Here is a 24,512-nt window from a genome sequence, read left to right on the forward strand (position 1 = left end):
CAAGAGTCCTTTTATATCTTTAATTCAATGAAAGAAGTGGGACAGTATGAAACCATGAACTGGAAACTAGTAAGATGGAGCCAGGAAACCTTCTGATACCCCACAAATCTAACACCAGTGTTTAGGGAACACAGTATGTTCATTTTACCTTAAAATCACTTCCAGTTCTAAAAAAAACAAAAGCCATCTCCAATTCTTCTGTTATTACTGCCATAAGATTAATCATCTCTGTCCTACATTATTTCAATGGACACTGGACCTTCTATCTCCAAGTCCTTGTAGTACAGGGTCAAGATGTCAAATTTTTTTCTAAGTTCAATGTGAAGCTATTAGAAGTTTTTACTTGATTTAATAGGACGTTATACCATAAAATCCACTCTTAAAATGTACAATTCAGGGGCAAGGATGTCCCCTCCACCATTCTTATTTAACATTGTGCTGGAAGTCCTAGCTAATGCAATGAGAAAAAGAAGTGCACAGGACAGTCATTAGGAAGCAAGAAATAAAACCGTCTTGTCCACAGATCATACAGTCTATATAGAAACTGCACAGAATCAATAATAGCAAGACTGAAGGGCACAAGTGTCATACAATGTCTGTTTGTGTTACCTATGTTGTGTTATCCTATGGAGCAATTCTCCCCCACAATGTGATGTGTGGAAGGGTGCTTTTAGGAGGTAATGACTACGTACGAGTGGAACCCTCACGAATGAGATTAGTGACGTAGTACAAGGGACCTCAGAGAGCTCTTCTACTCTCCACCATACGAGAATCCAACAAGATAGGCTTTTGCAGCCAAGAATATGGCTCTCACCCATACCTAATTAGCCAGCACACTGATCTTGGTCTTCCCAGCTCCAGAGCTGTGAGAAATAGCTGTTGCTTATAAGCCACCTAGTCTAGGTTACTTTTTTTTTTATAACAGCTCAAACTGACTACGACAGTATACAAGTGGAATTCGAAATCAGTAACACAATAACTTTACACTAGAACCAGAAAAGACCCTACACTTAGGCATAAATCTAACAGAGTATGCACAGGATCCACATGAGGAAAGCTACAGAGCTGATTAACAAAATCAAAGAACTAAATGAAGAGATTATTCAGATACAGGGACAGGAAGACTCCATATTTATGAGATGTCAGTTCTTCACTAATCAACTTACAGATTCAATGCTATCGCAACCTAGAAAGCAACTGATTCTGTGAATATCAACAAACTGATCCTAAAGTTTGTATGGATAGTCAAAAGATGCACAGTAGCAAACAAAATACTGAAGGAATGAACAAAGTCAGAGGACTGATACCGCTTGATTTCAAGGCTTCATATAAATGTACAATAATAAAAACAGTGTGGTTTTGGCAAACAGATACACAAACTGACCAAAGGAACATAATGGAGAGCTCAGAAATGGACCCATACAAATCGAGCCAACTGATCTTTGACAAAGAAGCAAAGGCAGTATGATAGAGAAAAGGCAGTCTTTTCAACAGATGTGCTGAAGCAAATGGGACATCGATCTTCCAAAACAACAACAACAACAACAACAACAACAAAAAAAAAACTGCATCTTAGACATAGGTTCCCTATCCCTTTCACAAAATTCAACTCACAATGAATCACAGGTGTAAATGTGAAATGCATAACTATAAAATTCTTAGAAATATGACATAAGAGAAAATCTAGATAACCTTGGCTTCATGATGACTTTTTCTGACTTAACACTAAAGGAGTGGAGGCAATAATAATTTGGGTTTCATCAAAATTAAAAACTACTGTTCTGCAAAACACACTGTCAAGAAAAAGAAAACAAGCCACAGGTTGGGATAAAATATTTGTAAAGCACATTTCTAAATGCACTGTTACCCGAAATGTACAAAGAACACTCTCAGAGCACAGCAATAAGAAAACAAAAAAAAAAATCATCTAAATATGGGAAGACAGGAATAAACACCTCACCAAAGAAGATACACAGATGGCAAATTAAGCATTTGAAAATATGTTTTACATCTGTATCGTTAGACAATTGAAAGTAAGACAATGAGTTACCACTATGCACCTACTACAATGCCTTAAATCCCAAACCCTGACACTGCCCAATGCTAATCCAGATGCTAAGCAACAGACACTATCATTTGCTGCTTCTGGGAATGCTAGAGCCACTTTGGCAATTTAATTCTTTCTTACAAAACTAAACATACTCTCAAGTTGGTGCAGCCTCTTTGGAGAACAGTGTGGAGATTCCTGAAGAAATTAAAAATAGAACTTCCCTATGACCCTGCAATTGCACTCCTGGGTATTTACCCCAAAGATACAATGTAGTGAAAAGAAGGGCCATCTGTACCCCAATGTTCATAGCAGCAATGGCCACGGTCACCAAACTGTGGAAAGAACCAAGATGCCCTTCAACGGATGAATGGATAAGGAAGATGTGGTCCATATACACTATGGAGTATTATGCCTCCATCAGAAAGGATGAATACCCAACTTTTGTAGCAACATGGATGGGACTGGAAGAGATTATGCTGAGTGAAGTAAGTCAAGCAGAGAGAGTCAATTATCATATGGTTTCGCTTATTTGTGGAGCATAACAAATAACATGGAGGACAAGGGGAGAGGGAGAGAGAAGGTAGTTGAGGGAAATTGGAAGGGGCGGTGAACCATGAGAGACTATGGACTCTGAAAAACAATCTGAGGGCTTTGAAGTGGCGGGGGGTGAGAGGTTGGGGTACTAGATGGTGGGTATTATAGAGGGCACAGATTGCATAGAGCACTGGTTGTGGTGAAAAAATAATGAATACTGTTATGCTGAAAAGAAAATACTCTCATCATACAATCTAGCACTCACATTCTTTGGTATTTAAACAAATGAGTTGAAAACTTACGTCCACGTAAAAACCGGCACAGGAGCATTTATAGGAACTTATGCATAACTGCCCAAACTTGGAAGCAACCAAGGTGTGTTTCAGTAGGTGAATAGTTAAACAAGCTGTAATGGAATACTACTCATTGCTAAAAGAACTATCAAGCCAGAAAAAGACATGGAGGAATCTTAAAAGTGTATTACAAGGTGAGAGACTCCAATCTGCAAAGGCTACATATTGTATGGTTCTAAGGACATCTCATTCTGGAAAAGGCGAAAGTATGGACATGTACATTTGGACAGGCAGAACTACGGATAGGCAAAACACTTTCCCACATAAACCAGTGGGCCAACCACTCTACTAATCTTGACACGTGAGCTAGGACCCATAAATAGTGAGTTATTCCAGAGCTGATACCATTTTGATCTTCAATGTAATGTTTTTCTTCAGTAGGTTTCTCCTCCTCTAGGCATGGTTTGTGTCTGTTACTGCACCATAATTGCACAAATAGCACACACACCCTGCCTTAAGATTTCCTGCTCTAGATTCCACGGGTTTACACAGGTGGTGGTGGAGTGAACTTCCATCCAATCCAGCTGGTCTCCTGAGTCAGTCATCAATGAAGGACATATTGTCACGCTAATAAAAAGAGATCTATCACATGCATTTAACTGCCACACATTTTCCAGGGAGATGATTCAATAAGCATCTCTACTGAAACACTCCCTGTTTAGACATTTGTAGAGCTGATGTGCGGCATTGAAGACGACAAGGAGCGTGGATCAGCGGTCACACTCATCTGTGCACATGTGGATTGTCTTGGTGGTTCTTGAGTCAAAGGGTTGTTGCACCACTGTGGTGGCACTTGGGCTGTTGATGCCTATTTAGGCAATCAGCACAATAGTTGGGTTCCTTCGGAGTCATAATGTGAAGACAACTCCTCACCGGGATGTCATTCTGGGGTGGCTTCTGTGAGGGTGATCAGATTTGGCTTCAGTCTTGAGGGCTCTCACTTTTAACAAGAAGAGACCAGAGCTCCCTCTCCCTACCCCATGAGGATACAGCAGGGAAGATGACGGCCTCCCAACCAGAGGACCCTTGGGACATAGAAAACCTACCAGAAACTTGATCTTGGATCCTCTAATGTGGCAGTGGAAATAGTGGCTTAGTGTGTCAGACCTTGAGAAAGAGATGTTGGGGGTCTGGACTCTCAATTTGTAAGTCTGCACAAAAAGGGGGGCCCCTACAAAGGCCTTTCCTATTTCTATGAAATGGTTAGTCATGGGAGAGGCAGCCTCTCGCTTACAGCAAGGTCACAAATGTCAGAGCACCAAGAGTACAGAAAATAAAGTAAATGTAAAGGCCCTGTACTGAATGGATTCCAAATACAGAAATACAAGGTCTAATTTAGAAAAGACACATACAGTTAGAGTGGAGCATTTGTCAGAAAAGAAAACAGGTTCTGTTGGACCTTCTTTCCTGTTCTGAACTTCAGCCTCCTCTCTCTCCTGCATCTCTCCCCAGACTGGATGTGCAGCTCTAGGTCCCCAGTGAAGCCTTGGGCTGATATGAGAGAGACAGATCCTAGGGAGAGGGGAACTCTCTGGCTCTCAGGGATGGCCTTCTGGAAGCTGCAGGTAAGCACTCATCACTATCCCTGGCTTGAGGTAAGGGGGAGGCTTCTGGTCACTAACGAGTCTGTCCATGGTCTCCCTGGAGCCACTGCTGAGGTGACCTCCTCTGATGTCTACAGTTCGTGTTTCGTGTGTGTACTTGCTTCTTCCCTAAGATTGGGCCAAGATCTGTCTGGTTCCTAGCTTTCATTGTCCCTACTGTTTACAACAAGAGCTCAGGCTGTAAGTGGATTTGGACTTTTTCAGAGGCTGATTCACGAAGACTTTTTGAAAAGGAATTTCCAGTCTTTGCTCTTCTGGAGTGAAGTCACTGACGTATATGCCTAAGCTTGCCCTTTCCATGGCAGGAATGGATTATTTTGTGCTCAAATATTTCTGCTTTATGCCTGAAAGGATCACGGGAACTCTTCCCTCTGGAATGGGAGATCCTAGTTCTGCATTCTGTCCTTAATACTCTGATTTCAACCTTGTACAATCATCTGTCCCTCCAGCTGGGGCTGAATTCTCATCCTGGATCTTTGGAGCCTGCAGCTTTGGGATGCTGGGATCCAGCTACATAGGGTGTTCCCACAGCCTTCCACAGGGCTCTAATAGCACCTGGGATGTTAGCAGATTTTTACCAAACATAGATTGGAGATGAGCCAGTGAGACAGTAAAAGCTGAGCTGCTGAGGAGAGCACTGTAGTGGAACCACTTTGAAATTGGTGCTGGGACTCTACCTCTAAATTTAACTTCAACTTACCATCAGAACAGCTTGTGGGGCACCTGGGTGGCTCATGGTCATGATTCAGGTCACAATCTTGGAATCCTGGGATCAAGCCGCTCAATGGGGAGTCTGCTACTCCCTCTCCCTCTGCCACTCCCCTGCTTGGGCTCTAATAAATAAGTAAAATATTTTTCTTAAAGAAACAGCTTGTTAACAATGACTTTCCTACTATGTTGGCAACCAGCTTCATGGTGGAGGAGAGCATGGTGTAGTTACTGGAGCGCTTAGTGGCTCCTGATCCCCATTTAACTTCGGAAGGGTTGCCACCATGTCTCAGGTCTTCCTTAATGTTAGCTAAGGATCAAGGGGACTCTCAGCCTTAACTTCTTCCCTGAACTTCTAACATTTTAGGTGTTGCCATTCCTTACCTACAGCCTGTTGTTCCTTGTACAGCAAACAAATCTGTCCTCTGCCCCAAACGGGACAGTCTCCCTAAGACCCAAGACTTTTTTTTCCCCCTATAGAATATCTATAAACTAGAGTCCATGATAAAAGCTGCCAGTGCCATTGCCCAAAAGGCCTGCACATGCATAGGAATCCATGCAGAACTGCCTCCCAACGATATCCACCCCTCACTGCCTGACTGTAGTCATGCTTATGTGATGTGCCCACAAGTACACTCTTGGGAAACCACTGATTCACCTGTAAAGCCAGCACCAAATCCACTCAATTTCACTCAAAAATCATTTTATGAAACTACTGTTTTCAGGATGCTAGGCATCAGAATGAGATCAGCTGCTGTATTCCCTTCTATTATGCCCATGTATGTCCCATACTGAAGTGGCTGATGAAACACCAACACCCATCAGTGTCCTCCTTTGAATGGCATGTGGCGTCTCCTTACATTCATTACTGACTTTTCCAGAATGAGGAATGAATTCACAACAGGATGGGGCGCCTGGGTGGCTCAGTCCTTAAGAGTCTGCCTTTGGTTCAGGTCATGATCTCAGGCTCCTGAGATCAAGCCCTGCATCGGTCTCCCTGCTTGGCAGGAAGCCTGCTTCTCCCTCTCACTCCCCCTGCTTGTTTCCCTCTCTCGCTGTGTCTCTCTCTGTCAAATAAATAAATAAAATCTTAAAACAAAACAAAACAAAACAAAAAAACCCAGGATACTGTCCAGAAACATTTAATTTATTTTTTTCTGGTACGGTTAAAGGATTTTCTGTTCCTTATCCAGGAAAAGTTGAGCCTGGGTATAGCAGAGTCTTGACTCATGAGCAGAAAGGGACTGACAGTTGGAAAACACACAGAAATCACCACAGCAGTATTCACCAGTCACCATCTGAGATTATAAATAAAATCAATATAAGCATGAAAGATGGAGGAGAGGAAGTAAAAAGACATAAAGGTGGTCACCAGGACAAGGATACTCTGGGTGGCTCTGGACTCAGCAGAGGATCTGGGGGAGACATTATTAGGCCTGTGAATGTGTTGAACCCGCTGTCTGTGCCTGTGCAGGATGAAAACCATGGAGCCACAGGCCCAGATCATGAGCCCAGAAAATGAAACTTCAGAGAGTATTATCAACAGTGCATACGTTGGGGCTGTGATTGTCTCATGATCTATAGTAAAACAGTACCGTAAATAGCCTTTGTTTGTGATGTTTTTCATGCTCCATTTATCAGACACATACAACACATACACATGAAAAATTAAATTTACAAATATGTACATGATCAGCAGAGGGAGATGGAGAAGCCAATATACTTTGGGGCTTTGACTCTAAGATCCTTCCAACAGGAGTTCATGGGGCTGATCATGATGGTCTGAAACACGCTCAAGAGGCAGATGCTACTAATGGACACGCCCCTGCTCACTCTCTGAACATATAAAAGAAGTTTGCACCCAAATTTGCTGGAAAAATGTTTCAACCCAAAAGTCATCATTGTCTGGGGGACTCCCTTAGAGAGAATGACCATGGAGTTGGATATGATCAGGTGCCTGAGAATCAAATGGGTACACCTCACCCTGCATTTGGTGTGGAAAAGGAACAGGTAATGGTAAAAAAGAAAGAAATGACCCACAATTCCAACTATCATCAGTGACAAGAAGATTATTCCCATTATCAAATTCCTGGAAGATATTCTGTCATTCAACATGTTTTCCTAAAAATTATGGCAACAAGCATTCCTCTGAGCAACAAGGCCAACTGAAATTTTGACACCCAGATTCACTTTCACTGTGCACTCCTGCTCGACTTCCAAAACTGTCAGAGATGGGAAGAGATGGAGATCTAGTACATTTCATGTAAAAATCAGCAGTAGGGATGAGGGGATGTTAACCTGGGAGAGGCAATGACAAATGAGACCAAATGGAAAGAAAGAATAATACAAGATTTTTAGAAGTTGAAATTCACTAGCCCTATTGGAAAAAAGAGTAAACTTGATCACTACGCATACCATAAACAAGTCAATTGTGAATAGACTGCTGATCTAAATTTCAAAGACATAATAGGTTTTTTGAGAAAAGTTTAAAAAAAAAACCCTTTATTTGGCCTTTGAACAAAATATTTCTTAAACAGCACTGAACATATTAATCACATGGGAAAATGATTTTATAGTAAATTTAGAGGGGTTTTTCATCAAAACACCCCCACTACACACACAATCTATAATTAGCACAGAGAATTCTTAAAGACTATGCAGCAGAATAAACAACAGAGAAACCGTTCCAACAAACACTTGTGGAGGGTATTGTGCTAAATGAAATATGTGGAATGTGAGGAATAGTGCAGAGGCTCAGAGGGGAAGGGAGGGAAAACTGAATGGGAAGAAATCAGAGAGGGAGACAAACCATGAGACACTCTGGACTCCAGGAAACAAACTGAGGGTTGTGGAAAGGGAGGTGGGTGGGGGAACAGGGTAACGGGGTGATAGGCATTAAGGAGGGCACATGATGTGATGAGCACTCGGTCTTATATGCAACTAATGAATCACTGAATATTATACCAAAACTGAAGATGTACTATATGTTGGCTAAGTGAATTTAAATTAAAACTTCAAAAAAGAGGTTATTCAAGAGATACCATGTGAAAATGTTCAATGTCTGTAGTTAGAAAAATTTCAAATATAACACTACTGCCTGGTGCCATCAAACACTACCCAGAAATCTAAACTCAGAGTGAGAGAAATTTCGGCAAAGATATGGATCAACCAAGAATCTCATACACTGCTGATGGGTGTTAAAATTAATACAAACATTTGGAAACTGTAGTACCATCTACTTACACTGTCCCACAAATACACTCACCAAAAATTTGTACAGGTATCCCCAAAAGACTGGTTACAGAACTTACATACCAGCATTACTCACTACTCACAACAGCCCAAACTCAGGAAACCGATTTCTCATTAACAGGAGAAGCAATCCATGAATGGTTTCATATTCACATGGAGTCTTCTACAGCAAAGCCAAATGCCAATGATAATATGAAACAACACAGATAAATTTTGAAAAGTCATATGGCATGAGAAAGAAGTCATAATAACACATTTCATGCAGGATAAGTCCATTTATGTTAAGTATGGAACAAACAAAAGTAATCTAATCTTTCAAATGTTGGAAACTTATGAACTTATTCCCAAACATTCCAATCCTACAGATATAGCCAAGAAAATGATGCCTATGGGAATAGTGACTTAGTGGGATATCTGGGGGTTTGAAAACATTCTGTTTCTCATCTAGGAACTGTGTACATAGGTGGGGTCACTTGCGAACTCCCAGTGAGTTGCACAGTTGAAATGTACATAACTTTACTTTTTAAAATACAAATCACCAAAGTAAAATTGCACGGAGATGAGAAGGTTCTTCCTGTGAAATGTGTTCAGCCTGCTCACAGAGTCTGTACAGAAAGAAACTTATAGACCTAAACGCTTAGATTTGAGCCCAACAATGAACATCACAGAACTGTAACATTGCTACTTAGAGTAAGTCTGAGATTTTGTGCACTGAAGCATCCTAAATCTTTGTTCTTTCTGATGAGTTTGTTGCTCTGTCATGGGAGAAAGGATATTTACCAACACATACAAGGTCCAGTAGAGAAAACGGAAATCCCAATATCCTGAGGAGGTTTCACGTTTTCACCCACCTGGAGGTCCCAGGGCTGCTCCTGATGATTGGAGATGCAGAAGAGGCAACTGGTACCAATGGACACACACCCTGCCAACTCTTGAGGACAGCAAACTGATGTGTACTCAAAACTCATGGGAGAATGTTTCAATTAAATGCTGCGAATATCCTGAGACACCTGTAAAAGAAAATGACCAATAAGCAACTATACTCAGATAAGGATCACATCTTGGGACCTCATCTTGGATTCCCTGTAGAAAAGGAAGAGATGATGAGAAAGAAGTGAGAAAATCCCCAGAACCAATCACGATGTCTGATGAGGAAACCATTCTCGTGACTAAACCCTGGAGTCATTCTGACAGATCCCAGTGACTGTAAAGTTCCTCAAAATCAGAAGATCCCACCCTGGAACAGGTTCTGGGGGCTACAAATATCATATCAACTGAAATCCATAAACTCTGGGAAACACGTTTACTTCAGCATGGCTCTGCTAAGATGCTTCCCACTGTGGAAAAAAGAACCTTCCAACACCCATAAAATGCGTGAATCAGAGCTATCAAGCCATAAATTTGGAATCTCTTCTATTTTCCTACCTGCATGATGTAGGCGCTGATATTATTTTCATTGTAGCGATAAGGACAACTTAGGTACAGAGGGTAAAGCAATCTGTCTAAGTTCACATGGTGGTTAATTAAAGGCCAACTAGTGACTAGAGCCTAGCCGGCTGGTGCCAAGACAGTGTCCGAACCTCTGTGCTCTATGAACAAAGCATGTCACCTGTGCTTTCAAATAATCCAGACCTGTATTTCATTTCATACTCTTCCATTTTCCTATCAGTTGTATTTTATTTTATAATCTCAGCTGTAACAAGAATCCATCTTTCACTAAGAATATTTTCTCTGTGAATAAGATACATAAAGTTTTCTATTTTTTTTTAAAAGATTTTATTTGAAAGAGAAATAGAGAGAGGGACAGAGAGAGGGGCAGCACCCATGAGCCGGGGGAGAGACAATAGGAGAGAGACAAACAGGCCCCCACTGAGCATGGAGCCCAATGCAGGGTTAGGTCCCAGAACACTGAGATCATGACCTGAGCCAAAATCAGACATTTAACTGATTGAACCACCCCGGAGCCCCATAAATAAAGTTTTAGTATCATAATGAAGTGTAGGTCCACCAATTATAGGCTAATTCTACGTCAAACATCCCTGTGCCGACATATTGGGTAAACACAGTATCTACTAAACAATACTTTTTTAACAGTATAGTCATTTCCTGTCGCACAAGGAACAAAATTCATGGCCTCCATCACACAAACTAAAGCATCATATTACTTTGTTTTCTAAGCAATGTTCTAGGAAATACTACTATTTGATGAAAGAGAAGTAGAAAACTTATTGATAATTGTTTCAAATGTTGAGGTATTTATCAAAACATACACTGAGTCAAACTATTAGCACTAAGGCAAGAAGTGTAACAGACATTAAAATACAAGACACATATAAAATGGAATCTAAGAATATGGAATTGTGTGCATCATGTAAGTTAAAATCATAATCAGTTCTGAGACTGGGACTGATGTTAGAATATTACTAAGCCAGAAAGAACAAACCAAGATTCATGTGGTCTAATGCCTCTTGTCTGATCCTGTAGCAACCTTTTCCTTAAATGCTGTCTCCACCTTCAGGAGAAAAAGCAGTCTCTTCCTAGACATGACACCTCAGATGGTTTCAGTAGCGGCACAATTACTATCTCCAGTGTGTCACATATTCAGTGTTAGATTAAAAATAACTTTTTAGGGGTGCCTGGGTTGCTCAGTGGGTTAAGCCTCTGCCTTCGGCTCAGGTCATGATCCCAGGGTCCTGGGATCGAGCCCCACATCAGGCTCTCTGCTCAGCAGGGAACATGCTTCCCTTCCTCTCTCTCTGCTTGCTTTTCTGCCTACTTGTGATCTCTGTCTTTCAAATAAATAAATAAAATCTTAAAAAAAAATTTTTTTTTAATATCCTGGAAACAAATTCATCTACATGATCTCTATAGATCAGAAAACTGTTACATCTCTAATCTACTCAGTATTAGAAGCGTGAAGGCATTGTAAGTACACCTTTAAGAAGACTGAAAATTTAATCTGATTCCTGTAATGTGAACAGAAGATGAATTTCATAACTACAGTCCTTACACACCTTCCAAACAACTCTTTGCTGTCACTGGGATTTTCATGAGTTAAGTGTCCTCAGAGAGGATTTTAGTAAATCCCATCAGGAGCCATCAGGTGTGGGTCCAGGGTCCAGGATCCTCATCTCTCTTTATAAGCTTGGCTCATACCCAAGGAATGATTCCACCTCCCTGTTCAGCTTTGCCCAAAACTGTCCTGACCCACAGAATCCCTTTCACAGATGTGAACACTTAGACGTGCTCCCTTACAGGCTCTCTCAAACTGAAAAAGAAAATACTCACCAGACTCCTTCCCGATGGATGGGGCTCAGTGTAAAGGTCATGGCAACCAGTATGTGAGGGAGGGAGGCAGCCAGACCCCAAGATAAGACTTCCCCTCCACTCCCCTCAGAATTGCAATTATCATTTCACACAGGATGGCAGTGAGAGTGCAGGCTTCAGTAGCTGAAAATATCTCCGAAAAACTTTTTCCCACTGCTAATTACCAAACCCAATTACAAGTTTGTGAGTATCTCCAAGGAGACCACTGTATGGTTTAAGAGAGGCACCTACTTTTTCATGATCCCTGATGGTAGACAGGGTCTCACATGGAAGGAGCAATAAATACTCAAGGGACTGGTGGTGAGATGTACGTATCTCACAGGTGTCCCCGATTCCCTGAGAAGTTCTGCCACTAAGATCGAATTCATGCTTAGTTCTGTCTCCTAAGCTGCATCGTTACCTAAGAATTTAGAAAAGACATGAAATCATACAGGGTCCAACAAGTATTTCTTTTTTTAAAAAAAATTTTTAATTTTTAAAAATTTCTTTTCAGTGTACCAGAATTCATTGTTTATGCACCACATCCAGTGCTCCATGCAATACGTGCCCTCCTTAATACCCAACAACAGGCTCTCCCAACTTCCCACCCCCCACCCCTTCAAAACCCTCAGATTGTTTTTCAGAGTCCATGGTCTCTCATGGTTCACCTCCCCCTCCAACTTCCCCCAACTCCCTTCTCCTCTCCATCTCCCATGTCCTCCGTGTTATTCCTTACGCTCCACAAATAAGTGAAACCATGTGATAACTGACTCTCTCTGCTTGACTTATTTCACTCAGCATAATCTCTTCCAGCTGCATCCATGTTGATGCAAAACTTGGATATTCATCCTTTCTGATGGAGGCATAATACTCCATAGTGTATACGGACCACATTTTCCTTATCCATTCATCCGTTGAAGGGCATCTTAGTTCTTTCCACAGTTTGGCGACTGTGGCCATTGCTGCTATGAACATTGGGGTACAGATGGCCCTTCTTTTCACAACATCTGTATCTTTGGGGTAAATAACCAGTAGTGCAATTGCAGGGTCAGAGGGAAGCTCTACTTTTAATTTCTTAAGGAATCTCCACATTTCTTAAAGAATCTCCACATTCTTAAGGAATCTCCACATCTTCCAATGTCGCTGCACCAACTTGCATTACCACCAACAGTGTAAGAGGGTTCTCCTTTCTCCACAACCTCTCCAAAACACGTTGTTTCCTGTCTTGTTAATTTTGGCCATTCTAACCAGTGTAAGGTGGTATCTCAATGTGGTTTTGATTTGAATCTCCCTGATGGCTAGTGATGATGAACACTTTTTCATGTGTCTGATACCCATTTGTATGTCTTCATTGGAGAAATGTCTGTTCATGTCTTCTGCCCATTTTTTGACATGATTATCTGTTTTGTGTGTGTTGAGTTTGAGAAGTTCTTTATACATCCTGGATATCAGCCTTTTGTCTGTACTGTCATTTGCAAATACCTTCTCCCATTCTGTGGGTTGCCTCTTTATTTTGTTGACTGTTTCCTTTGCTGTGCAGAAGCTTTTGATCTTGATGAAACTAGAAGCTGGTTTTTTGAAAGAATCCGTAAGATCGATAAACCATTGGCCAAATTAACACAAAAGAAAAGAGAGAGGACCCAAATTAATAAAATTATGAATGAAAAGGGAGAAATCACAACTAACATCAAGGATATAGAAACAATCATCAGAAATTATTATCAACAATTATATGCCAATAAGTTAAGCAACCTAGATGAAATGGATACATTCCTGGAGAACTATAAACTTCCAAAACTGAACCAGGAAGAAACTGACAACCTAAATAGACCGATATCTAGCAATGAGATTGAAGCAGTGATCAAAAACCTCCCAAAAAATAAGAGCCCAGGACATTACGGATTCCCTGGGGAATTCTACCAAAATTTCATAGAGGAAATAACACCTATTTTCCTGAAGCGGTTTCAAAAAAGCAGCTTCAGAAGCAGAAGGAAAACTTCCAGACTCTTTTTATGAAGTCAGCATTATCCTAATCCCCAAACCAGGCAAAGACCCCACAGAAAAGGAGAATTTCAGACCAATATCACTGATGAATATGGTTGCTAAGATTCTCAACAAGATCCTAGCAAATAGGATCCAACAGCACATTAAAAAGATTATCCACCATGACCAGGTGGGATTCATCCCTGGGTTGCAAGGATGGTTCAACATTCGCAAATCAATGTAATAGAACAAATCAATAAGAGGAGAAAGAAGAACCACATGGTCCTCTCAATTGATGCAGAAAAAGCATTTGACAAAATCCAGCATCCCTTCCTGATTAAAACGCTTCAAAGTATAGGGATAGAGGGAACGTTCCTGAACTTCATAAAATCTATCTATAAAAAACCCACACCAAATATCATCCTCACTGGGAAAAAGCTTGCAGCCTTGCCGTTGTGATCAGGAACATGACAAGGATGCCCACTCTCACCACTCCTGTTCAACATAGTTTTAGAAGTCCTAGCAACGGCAATCAGACAATAAAGAGAAAGCAAATATATCCAAATTGGCAATTAAGAAGTCAAACTCTCTCTCTTTGCAGATGACAACATTCTTTATATGGAAAACCCAAAGGACTCCACCTCAAACTACTAGAACTCTTACAGCAATTCAATAATGTGGCAGGATACAAAGTCAATGTACAGAAATCAGTGGCTTTCTTATACACCAACAATGAAAACACAGAAAGGGAAATTAGAGAATCAATTCCATTTACTATAGCACCAAGAACCATAAGATACCTGGGAATAAACCTAACCAAAGAGGTAAAGGATCTCTACTTGAGGAACTACACAACACTCATAAAAGAAATCGAAGAAGACACAATAAGATGGGAGACCATTCCATGCTCACGGATTGGAAGAATAAACTTTGTTAGAATGTCTATACTGCCTAGAGCAATCTATATTTTTAATGCCATTCTGATAAAAATTCCACTGGTATTTTTCAAAGAGCTGGAGCAAACAATCCTAAAATGTGTATGGAATCAGAAGAGACCCTGAATTGCTATGGAAATGTTGAAAAAGAAAAACAAAACTGGCAGCATCTCGTTACCTGATTTCAAGCTTTACTACAAAGCTGTGATCACCAAGACAGCATGGTACTGGCATAAAAACAGACACACAGACCAGTGGAACAGAGTACAGAGCCCAGATATGGACCCTCAACTCTATGGTCAAATAATCTTTGACAAAGCAGGAAAAAATATACAGTGGGAAAAAAGACAGTCTCTTCAATAAATGGTGCTGGGAAATTTGGGCAGCTGTATGTAGAAGAATGAAACTTGGACATTCTCTTACGCCATACACAAAGATAAACTCGAAATGGATAAAAGACCTCAATGTGAGACGGGAATCCATCAGAATCATAGAGAACATAAGCAGTAACCTCTTCTGTATCAGCCACAGCAACTTCTTTCAAGATATGTCTCCAAAGGCAAAGGAAACAAAAGCGAAAATGAATTTGGGGGACTATTTTTAACTTTTTGAGGAACCTCCATACTGTTCTCCAGAGTGGCTGTAATGGTTTGCATTCCCACCAACAGCGTAAGAGGGTTCCCCTTTCTCCGAATCTTTGCCAACACCTATTGTTTCCTGAGTTGTTAATTTTAGCCATACTAACCAGATCACACCAATTTTTTTTTTTTTAAACGTTCAATGGGAACACACCTACTTCTGATACCAGCTCAAGTTCAGGACTCCTAAAACCATGTGCCATTTTCAGAATTCTCCAGAAGGACTCCTATAAGTCACCGAGAGCTATTGTACTCACCACTATGGTTTACTAATCTGTATCTGAAAGGATAGGATACAGATTAATACTAGACATGGAAGAAATATATGGGGTAGGGTCCAGAAAAAGTATGAAAGAGTTCCAGTGTCCCCTCTGTGAAGTGATGGGTGTGTTATTCTCCAGACATCGATATTTGACAATACTCATAAGCATATTGCCACCAGGGATGCCCACCAAAACCTAGTTGTTGACACTTTTTACTGGAGCTCAATCACATACTGACTGGATAGCTATTTATTCTCCTGTTCTAGGGAAGTCTGGCTGATTTATTTTGTGTTCAGCTACTTCAGAAGCGAACCTGACACTGCATGGCCCAAGTTCCATTCATAAACCACTATCAGACTGTCTGGTGGCCATTCCCTGAGATAAACAAAGGCAATACTGTGAGCATGACATTACAAGGGGTGGAGATTATCTTCCAGGGTGAGATGGCAAAGGACAGACCTCTGTTAAGTTTTGCCAAATTTTCCCTATATTCTTCCTACTCATCCAATATCCCAGTACAGGAATAGAACCATATGGTTGTCAACCCATTCTGCGAACACAAAGAACATGCACATACATGTTCACACACTCAGAAACACACATAGTATGCACACTCAAGATAAATACACACGCACATAGTCTTTCCCATTCTGGCATATATAGGCTCACACCCGCAGTCATGTGCACACTGACCACATACAGACTCACACTCACATACATACATACTCATAATGCATACCCAAACACCAAAGTCCTACTCAATTTCACAAAAACCCTCACAAAGTCACCAGGTGTATGCTCCTCAGAAAAATGTCTGTATAATTCTTTTCCTATGTCCAAGTCTGTGAATGCAAGAAAGAGGAGCCATGTCTACAACTGAACTCCTTCCGAATGCCAGGAGCACATTTTACCTGTGTAGCATTTCAAAACTTCTCTGAGCTCTGCTATGGGAATGCAGGGTGTGGGGAAAAATTTGGTGGTGAAAGGCAGTTCATGAGCTGTAACATAGCAGAACAGGAGCAGAGGGGAAGAGGGCAAAGCAATGAAACATGGTGACATGGGACAGTATTAGTCCAGCAGGGCTGTCATGACAAAATATCAAAGACTGGATGGCATAAACAACAGAAACTTATTTCTTCAGAGTTTTTAGGTGACAAATCAAGATCTAGGGGTCAGCAGAGTTGGTTTCTTCTGAGGCTTCTATGCCTGCTTGAATATGGCCAGCTTCTCCCTGTGTGTTGTTCACACAGCCTCTCTCTGGTCTTGCATATCTGCATTGCTGCTATTTCCTAACTTCCTCTCCTTGTAAGGACGTCAGTCATATTGTATTAGGATGCACTGCAACAGCCTCATTTTTAGCCTCATCATCTCTTTGAAGGCCCGATCTCCACATTCTGATGTATTAGTTATTAGGACTATGAAATATGAATCCTGGGATAAACATCCTGTTAGGAATCCAATTACTAACAGGAGTATATGGAGTGTGGGAGGTGTGAGAGTATGCAGGATAAAAAGACACACAGGGCTTAAAGGGTGCACGATGTTTCAAGTGCATTGCAGGTCTTGATGGAACAAGGGGACAATGTGCATGGAAGTTAAAGGTGTAACACAGTAGACATTAGTTTGTGGGCCTAGTGTTACACTAGTTATAAGAACAAGGGGGAAAATGAAGGAAGATAATCAGCAACAGTAAGGGGAAGGCGGGAAAGCCCAGGACAATTCATGTCCATGTGGGCTTAGAGAACAGAAGGCAGGAAACACATTTTGTAGGATTTCAATGTTATTTGATGGCGGACAACACTATGACACATGACTGGAAAAAAAGGCAGAACTCTTAATAACAGCTCCAAAAGGAGAAGGATGCCAGGCAGGACCATGCTGGAGGGAGGGCGCTATATATGGATGGGGACAGGGTAACAGAAGCTAGAGCCATAGAACAGCTCATGTGTGGAAGCAGAGTGAGAGGAGCTAGTTTTCTAGAGTTCCCACTGAACTGGCTGACTTGAAGCATTTCACAAGCTCAAAACATAAAGCTGTTCCTGGTTGTCTGGTACCTGATCCTGGGTGGTCACAACTGCTGCAAAGTGGCTCAGCTTGTGTGAGTCCAGTAAGGGAAGTGGTTAAAGCATGGACTGGTCAGCTGCTTAACAAGGGGAACTGACTGCTTGGTAGCTGGAATCTTCAAATAGCATTGATACGAAAAACCACAACAAATATGATATGACACTATGTTCTTGGAGTATGGATGGGCTGGACATGGTTAGTAGTCCAGGACAGAGGGTTAAAAGAGAGCTGAAACCTTGGTGGAGGGATAATGGTGTTAAGGAAACAAAATGGGTGTGGGTGATGAAGTCAGCTGGGAAGAGTATGGGAATGAAAAGACGAAGGGCATCACCTCAGAGGCAAAGGTTATAAGTATCTTCTACACTTGCTGACTAAATTTTCTTATTTGGTTATAATACCATTTACTAGACCTGTTAATTTTCAAGGTGCTTTTCCCCTGCTTCATTAATAAGTAATTGCTGGAGTAATATATATTTTTTTTATTTTTAGACCACATACTGGGTCACAAATCAGGAATCAACGGATACCAAAAGACTGAGATTATTCCCTGCACATTCTCAGATCACAATGCTTTGAAACTGGAGCTCAATCACAAGGAAAAGTTCAGAAGGAACTCAAACACCTGGAAGCTAAAGACCACCTTGCTTAAGAATGCTTGGATCAACCAGGAGATCAAAGAAGAACTGAAACAATTCATGGAAAACAATGAGAATGAAGACACTTCGATCCAAAAACTATGGGATACAGCAAAGGCGGTCCTAAGGGGGAAATACATAGCCATCCAAGCCTCCCTCAAAAAAACTGAAAAATCCAGAACACAGCAGCTGCCTCTACACCTTAAAGAACTGGAGAATCAACAACAAATCAAACCAACTCCACACATATGGGAAATAATCAAGATTAGAGCTGAGATCGATGAGGTAGAAACCAGAGATACAACAGAATGTATCAATGAAACTAGAAGCTGGTTTTTGAAAGAATCAGTAAGATCGATAAACCATTGGCGAAATTAATCCAAAAGAAAAGAGAGAAAGCTCAAATACATAAAATTATGAATGAAAAGGGAGAGATCACAACGAACATCAAGGAAGTAGAAACAATCATCAGAAATTATTATCAACAGTTATATGCCAGTAAGTTAAGCAACCTAGAGGAAATGGATGCATTCCTGGAAAACTATAAACTCCCAAAATTGAACCAGGAAGAAATGGACAACCTGAATAGACCAATATCTAGTAACGAGATTGAAGCAGTGATCAAAAACCTCCCAAAAAACAAGAGCCCAGGACCTGATGGATTCCCTGGGGAATTTTTAATTTTTAAAAAGATTTTATTAATTTTTTGAGAGAGAGAGAAAGAGAGAGTGTGTGTGTGTGTGTGTGGTGTGTGTGCAAGTAAGGGGAGTGGCAAAGGGAAGAGAGAGAATCCCAAAAAACTCTGAACTGAGTGCACAGCCTCACTGGGAGCTTGATTTCATGACTCTGAGATCATGACCTGAGCTGACCCAAGAATTGGACTTAATGGATTGAGGCACCCAGGTGCCCCTGGAGTGATATTTTGACATTGTTGGAACAACTTATCTCTCTTCGAAGTATTTTGGCATCTACTGATGATTTTTACCTGAGTCAATTATCAGATCATGGTTGCAAAATAGTTGTTCTAACATCCCACTACCTTTTTTCCAAGTTTTAATTTAAATTCTAGTTAGTTAACATACACTAAAATATTGGCTTCAGGAACAAAATTTAGTGATTCATCACTAACATACAACACTCAGTGCTCATCAGAACAAGTGTCCTCAGGGCGCATGGGTGGCTCAGTTGGTTAACTGTCTGCCTTCAGTTCAGGTCGTGATACGGGGGTCCCAGCATCAAGCCCTTTGTTGGGCTCTCTGCTCAGCAGGGAGAGCTTGCTTCTCCCTCTCCCTCTGCCTGCCACTCTGCCTACTCGAGTTCTCTATCAAACAAAAAACAAACAAAAACAACTGCCCTCTTTAATACTCATCACCCATCTGGTCCATCCTCCATCCACCTCCCTCCCTCAACCCTGTCTGTTCCCTACATGTAAGAGGCTCTTGTGGCAGTTTCATGCTCTCCTTTTTTTCTTTTTCCCCTTCCCATATGCTCATCTGTTTTCTTAAATTCCACATATGAGTGAAATCATACAGTATTTGTCTTTCTCTGACTTATTTCGTTTAACATAATACACTCTACCTCTATCCATGTCACCACAAATGTTAAGATTTCATTCTTTTTTATGACTGAGTGATACTCCATTGTATATATGTATAATACATCTTCTTTATCCATTCATCAACTGATGGACATTTGTCCCTTTCTGTAATCTGGCTATTGTTGATAATGCTGCTATAAACACAGGGGCACATATATCCTTTGCAATAGCTATTTTTGTATCTTTTGGGTAAGTACCTAGTAGTGTAATTGCTGGAATATAGGATAGTCCTATTTTCAGCTTTTGGAGGAACCAACATACTGTTCTAAAGAGTGGCTGCACCAGTTTGCATTCCCAACAGAGTAAGAGGCCTCCCCTTTCTATGCCTCCTAACACATGTTGTTTCTCATGTTTTTAATTTTAGCCATTCCTAAGAGCTGTGAGGTGACAGCTCATCTTAATTTTCACTGGTATTCCCTGATGATGAGTGATGTTGAACATCTCCTCATGTCTCTTAGCCATCTGTATGTCTTCTTTGGAAAAATGTTGACTCGCGTCTTCTGCCCATTTTTAAACCGGATTATTTGTGTTTTGGTTGGTTTATGTATATATCAACCAAATATATACATATATACACATACATATATATGTATATATATAAGATATATATCAAATGTATGTATATAAAACATTTATGTATGTATATATGATATATATTATCATACAATATATTTGATACTCTTAGCAGATATGTCACTTGCAAACTCCTCTCCCATTCTGAAGGTCGCCTTTTAGTTTTGTTAATTATTTCCTTTGCTGTGCAGAAGCTTTTGATCTTGTTGAAGTCCCAGTAGTTTATTTTTGCTTTCATTTCCCTTGCCTCCAGCAATGTAGCTAGTAAGAAGTTGCTATGGGCAAGGTCAAAGAGATCACTGCCTGTGTGCTCCTGTATGATTCTGATGGTTTCCTGTCTTACATTTAGCCCTTTCATCCTTTTTGAAATTATTTTGTGTATGCTGTAAGAAAATGGTACAGTTTCATTCTTTCCCATGTTGCTTTCCAGTTTTATCAAAAACCTCTTTTTCCCATTGAATGCTCTTTCCTGCTTTGGTGATAATTAGCTGACCATGCAGCTGTGGGTTAATTTCTGGGTTTTCTTTTCTGCCCCATTGATCTATGTGTGTCTGTTTGTGCCAGCACCATACTGTCTTGATCACTATAGTTTCGTAATACCACTTGAAGTTCAGAATAGTGATTCCTCCAGCTTTGGTTTGGTTTTTCAAGATAGCTTTGGCTATTCAGGGTCTTTGTGGATCCATACAGACTTGAGGACTGATTGTTCTAGGTTCTAGCTGTGTGAAAAACGCTGATGGTATTTTGAGAAGGACTGCATTAAATGTGTAGATTGCTTTTAGTAATACAGAAATTTTAACAATATTTGTTCTCCTAATCCATGAGCATGGAATGCTTTTCCATTTCTTTGTGTTATCCTCAACTTCTTTTTTTTTTTAAAGATTTATTTATTTGACAGAGATCACAAGAAGGCAGAGAGGCAGACAGAGAGAGAGGAGGAAGCAGGCTCCCTGCTGAGCAGAGAGCCCGATGTGGGGCTCGATCCCAGGACCCCGGGATCGTGACCTGAGCCGAAAGCAGAGGCTTTAACCCACTGAGCCACCCAGGTGCCCCCTCAACTTCTTAAACATACAGCATCATACTGGTTACTAGAGTAGAATTTAGTAATTCATCATTATATATGACACCTAGTGTTGATCACAAGTGCCCTCTTTTTTTTTTTTTAAGATTTTATTTATTTGACAGACAGAGATCACAAGTAGGCAGAGAAGCAGGCAGAGAGAGAGAGAGGAGGAAGGAGGCTCCCTGCTGAGCAGAGAGACTGATGCAGGGCTCGATCCCAGAACTCTGGGATCATGACCTGAGCCAAAGGCAGAGGCTTTAACCCACTGAGCCACCCAGGTGCCCCACAAGTGCCCTCTTTAATACCCATCACCCATCTAGCCCTTCCCCCACCCATGTCCCTCTATCCACCCTCAGTTTGTTCTCTATCATTAAGAATCTCTTATGGCTTCTCTCTCAACTTTCCTTGTTCTCTCCTTCCCACATATTCATCTGTTTTCCCTCTTAGATTCCGCATATGACTGAGACTATATGGTATTTGTCCTTCTCTGACTGGAGGTCTGGCATTCCTGCACAGGCTGTTAGCTCCGGTCTACTCCAGCCAGCGTCACTGGGACTTGTTACATGATGAGTGGTGTGCTTTGCGTGCAGCCAACACTTGTGCCCCCGCGTGGACAGCAGGGCAGTCTATGTGCAGCCAACACTGGTGCCGTGCCTGGACAGCAGGGAGACAGCCCCACCACCAAGCTGCAGCTGTGAAGGCCTCCCAAAAATGCTGGTTCAGCGCAGCGACCTTTCCGGCCACATACCTGTGCCCAGGTCTCCCGGCCCATCTTGCCCTCGTCAGAACTAGGATCTGCAGTCCACACCTGATCCCCCCACATCTGGACCCCTCCACCACCCACAAGACCCAGATCCTCCCCAAGCCCACAGACCAGGACTCAGGTTGCCCTCTTCGCGCAGAGTCTGAAGCACAAACCCTTCTCCCTCTGGCCCTTCCCCTGCTCGTGCTCTTTCTCAAATAAATTAATTAAATCTAAAAATAAATAAATAAATGAAGCACAAACCCATCTTCTCATTCCCACATGTTCTGGGTCCCAGACTTCCCCCTTTCCCACTTCCTCCCAGCCCAGGACCTTGCGCATGCGCTCCATGGGGCGCAAAGCGTGTGGTCGCTCGCCCCACCCCCGGAACCTGAAACCAGTGTCCCCTAAACTCTAGATGACCTCGAGGGCGGCACCACGGGCCTGGGACTCGTCACTGAATACACACGGTTAACGGTGCCACCAGACTCTGGTCCAAAACAGTCCCTCTCACAGGACCCCGACACCCGCCTATCGCGCGGTGCAGGCTCTGGAGCCGCTGCGAGCTCTGAGCTGAGCGGCCGACAGCACGCAGGTCCTCTCCCTCCTCGGGACCCCCAAGCACTACCACACCTGCATCAGCCCACACTCCCTGACAACTAACCTCGCAAAAGGAGAATCCGCTGCTATAACGCGGTCCCTCAAGCGGACAAAAAAGGAGCAGTAGCGCCGAAGCCAACTGGGAAAACGCGAGGGTCACCTGACCCTGGTTCCAAATGCGCATGCGCAGGAAGCCAGTAACCACACCCACATTCGCGCTTGCGCAGAGGCCACCCACGAAGGCCCGCCCCGCCTAGGACCTAGACCCTGCAAGTTCTCGGTACCCTGCTTTGGCAGGTGGGGTCTTCAGACTTTTCGCTATAGCAGCCCCTCCTCCCTACCGGAATCGCCAGTCCTGGTTCCGTTCCTTCCCTTTCTTTTGCTAAACGCAGGGAACCCACAGTATTTATGTTGAGATGTTGACGGTAGTATGTAGGGGTCGGGTGTGTCCTTTCTTTCTCTGGTGCTACCGAAGGAGGGACTGGTGTGGGGGGATGCTGTGGAAACAGGGTTCTGGGGGGAGAAGCATCAGCCCCTTCAGGGACCGTGCTGAAAAGGCTTATTCGTGGGTCCTACCGCGGCTGTGCCTCAGTCTTTCAGAGTGGGGTTCTCCTATAGATTCGGTTTCAACAGGAATTCAGGAGATTCACGTACCCTTTGAGAGGCAATGTCTGGCTAAGCAGTCCTCAAGGCTGGATTCCCATTAGGATCACCTGGGAGGTTTTCAGAACGACTGTCTCCTGTGCCCTGCTCTGTTCATATATACCATCCTACCGCTATGTACTCACCGCGAAGGGGCTCTCTGGGGTCGTTTTTTACAACGTGAGTGTTCTCATTCACGAGAGCTCATCCTCATCACTTATGCATCGCCCCAAACCCCCTCTCCAAATGCAATCAAACTGGGGATTAAGTTTCACCGTGTGATTTTGGGGTGGGGAGGAAGAAATATTTAGTCTGTTGCACTGATATTACTCCTTAATAACTTAATCTGTAACAAGATACACATTTATTTTCAAACAGTACTTACATCAAAAACATGTGGGACCTTGGCTGGGTACTCTGATTAGGGTTACCATCTGACATCAGGGTGTCAATCAGCCTGGGTTTCAATCTCCAGAGTCTGGGGAAGAATCCACCTCCATAATCTTTTAGGTTGTTGGTACAATTTATCTCCTTCTTACAGTTTCTACGTGTGCTCACCTACACTTCAGCTTCCACGACAGCAAGTCTGTTCAATCCCTTGCATGCTTCAAATCTCTGATTGCTTCTTCTGTCAAATCTGTGTGTGGTCTCTCACTCGAGGACTCATGGAATTACTTGGGATGCACCAGAAAATCAGGGATAACATCTCTTTGTTAAGATCATCTCATAAAAAAAAAAAAAAAAAAAAAAAAAAAAAGATCATCTCATAAGTAACTCTAAACTTCCTATATCCCTTTTACTTGGTGTCATAACTAAACCAAGGGAGCAACCCCCAAATTGGAGATCTGTATTAAGAAATCAGTGGAATTTCTGCAATGAAAAATAATTTAGACATTATCAATCTACAACTCTATTACCTGTGATTCCTTCTTCTTATGGTTTCCTTTTAAAACTTTTTTTGTTTTGTTAT

At 41.9% G+C, this 24,512-nt stretch overlaps 1 long non-coding RNA gene and 1 pseudogene across 2 annotated transcripts in view; one reads left to right on the forward strand and one right to left on the reverse strand.

Moving 5' to 3' along the window:
* The window catches only part of LOC309852832, a 642,903-nt gene that overhangs the window by 256,017 nt on the left and 362,374 nt on the right, over positions 1 to 24,512 (forward strand). The gene's annotated exons all lie outside the window — the stretch shown is intronic.
* Positions 6,378 to 23,060, reverse strand: LOC309852792 (vomeronasal type-1 receptor 2-like; annotated as a pseudogene). Its single transcript, XR_014316607.1, has 2 exons — positions 22,965 to 23,060; positions 6,378 to 9,511 (listed from the first exon to the last, which is right to left on the reverse strand). The product of XR_014316607.1 is annotated as a vomeronasal type-1 receptor 2-like (transcript).

The sequence above is a fragment of the Mustela nivalis genome (assembly GCF_964662115.1).
Source record: "Mustela nivalis genome assembly, chromosome: 18".
NCBI classification, from domain to species: domain Eukaryota; kingdom Metazoa; phylum Chordata; class Mammalia; order Carnivora; family Mustelidae; genus Mustela; species Mustela nivalis.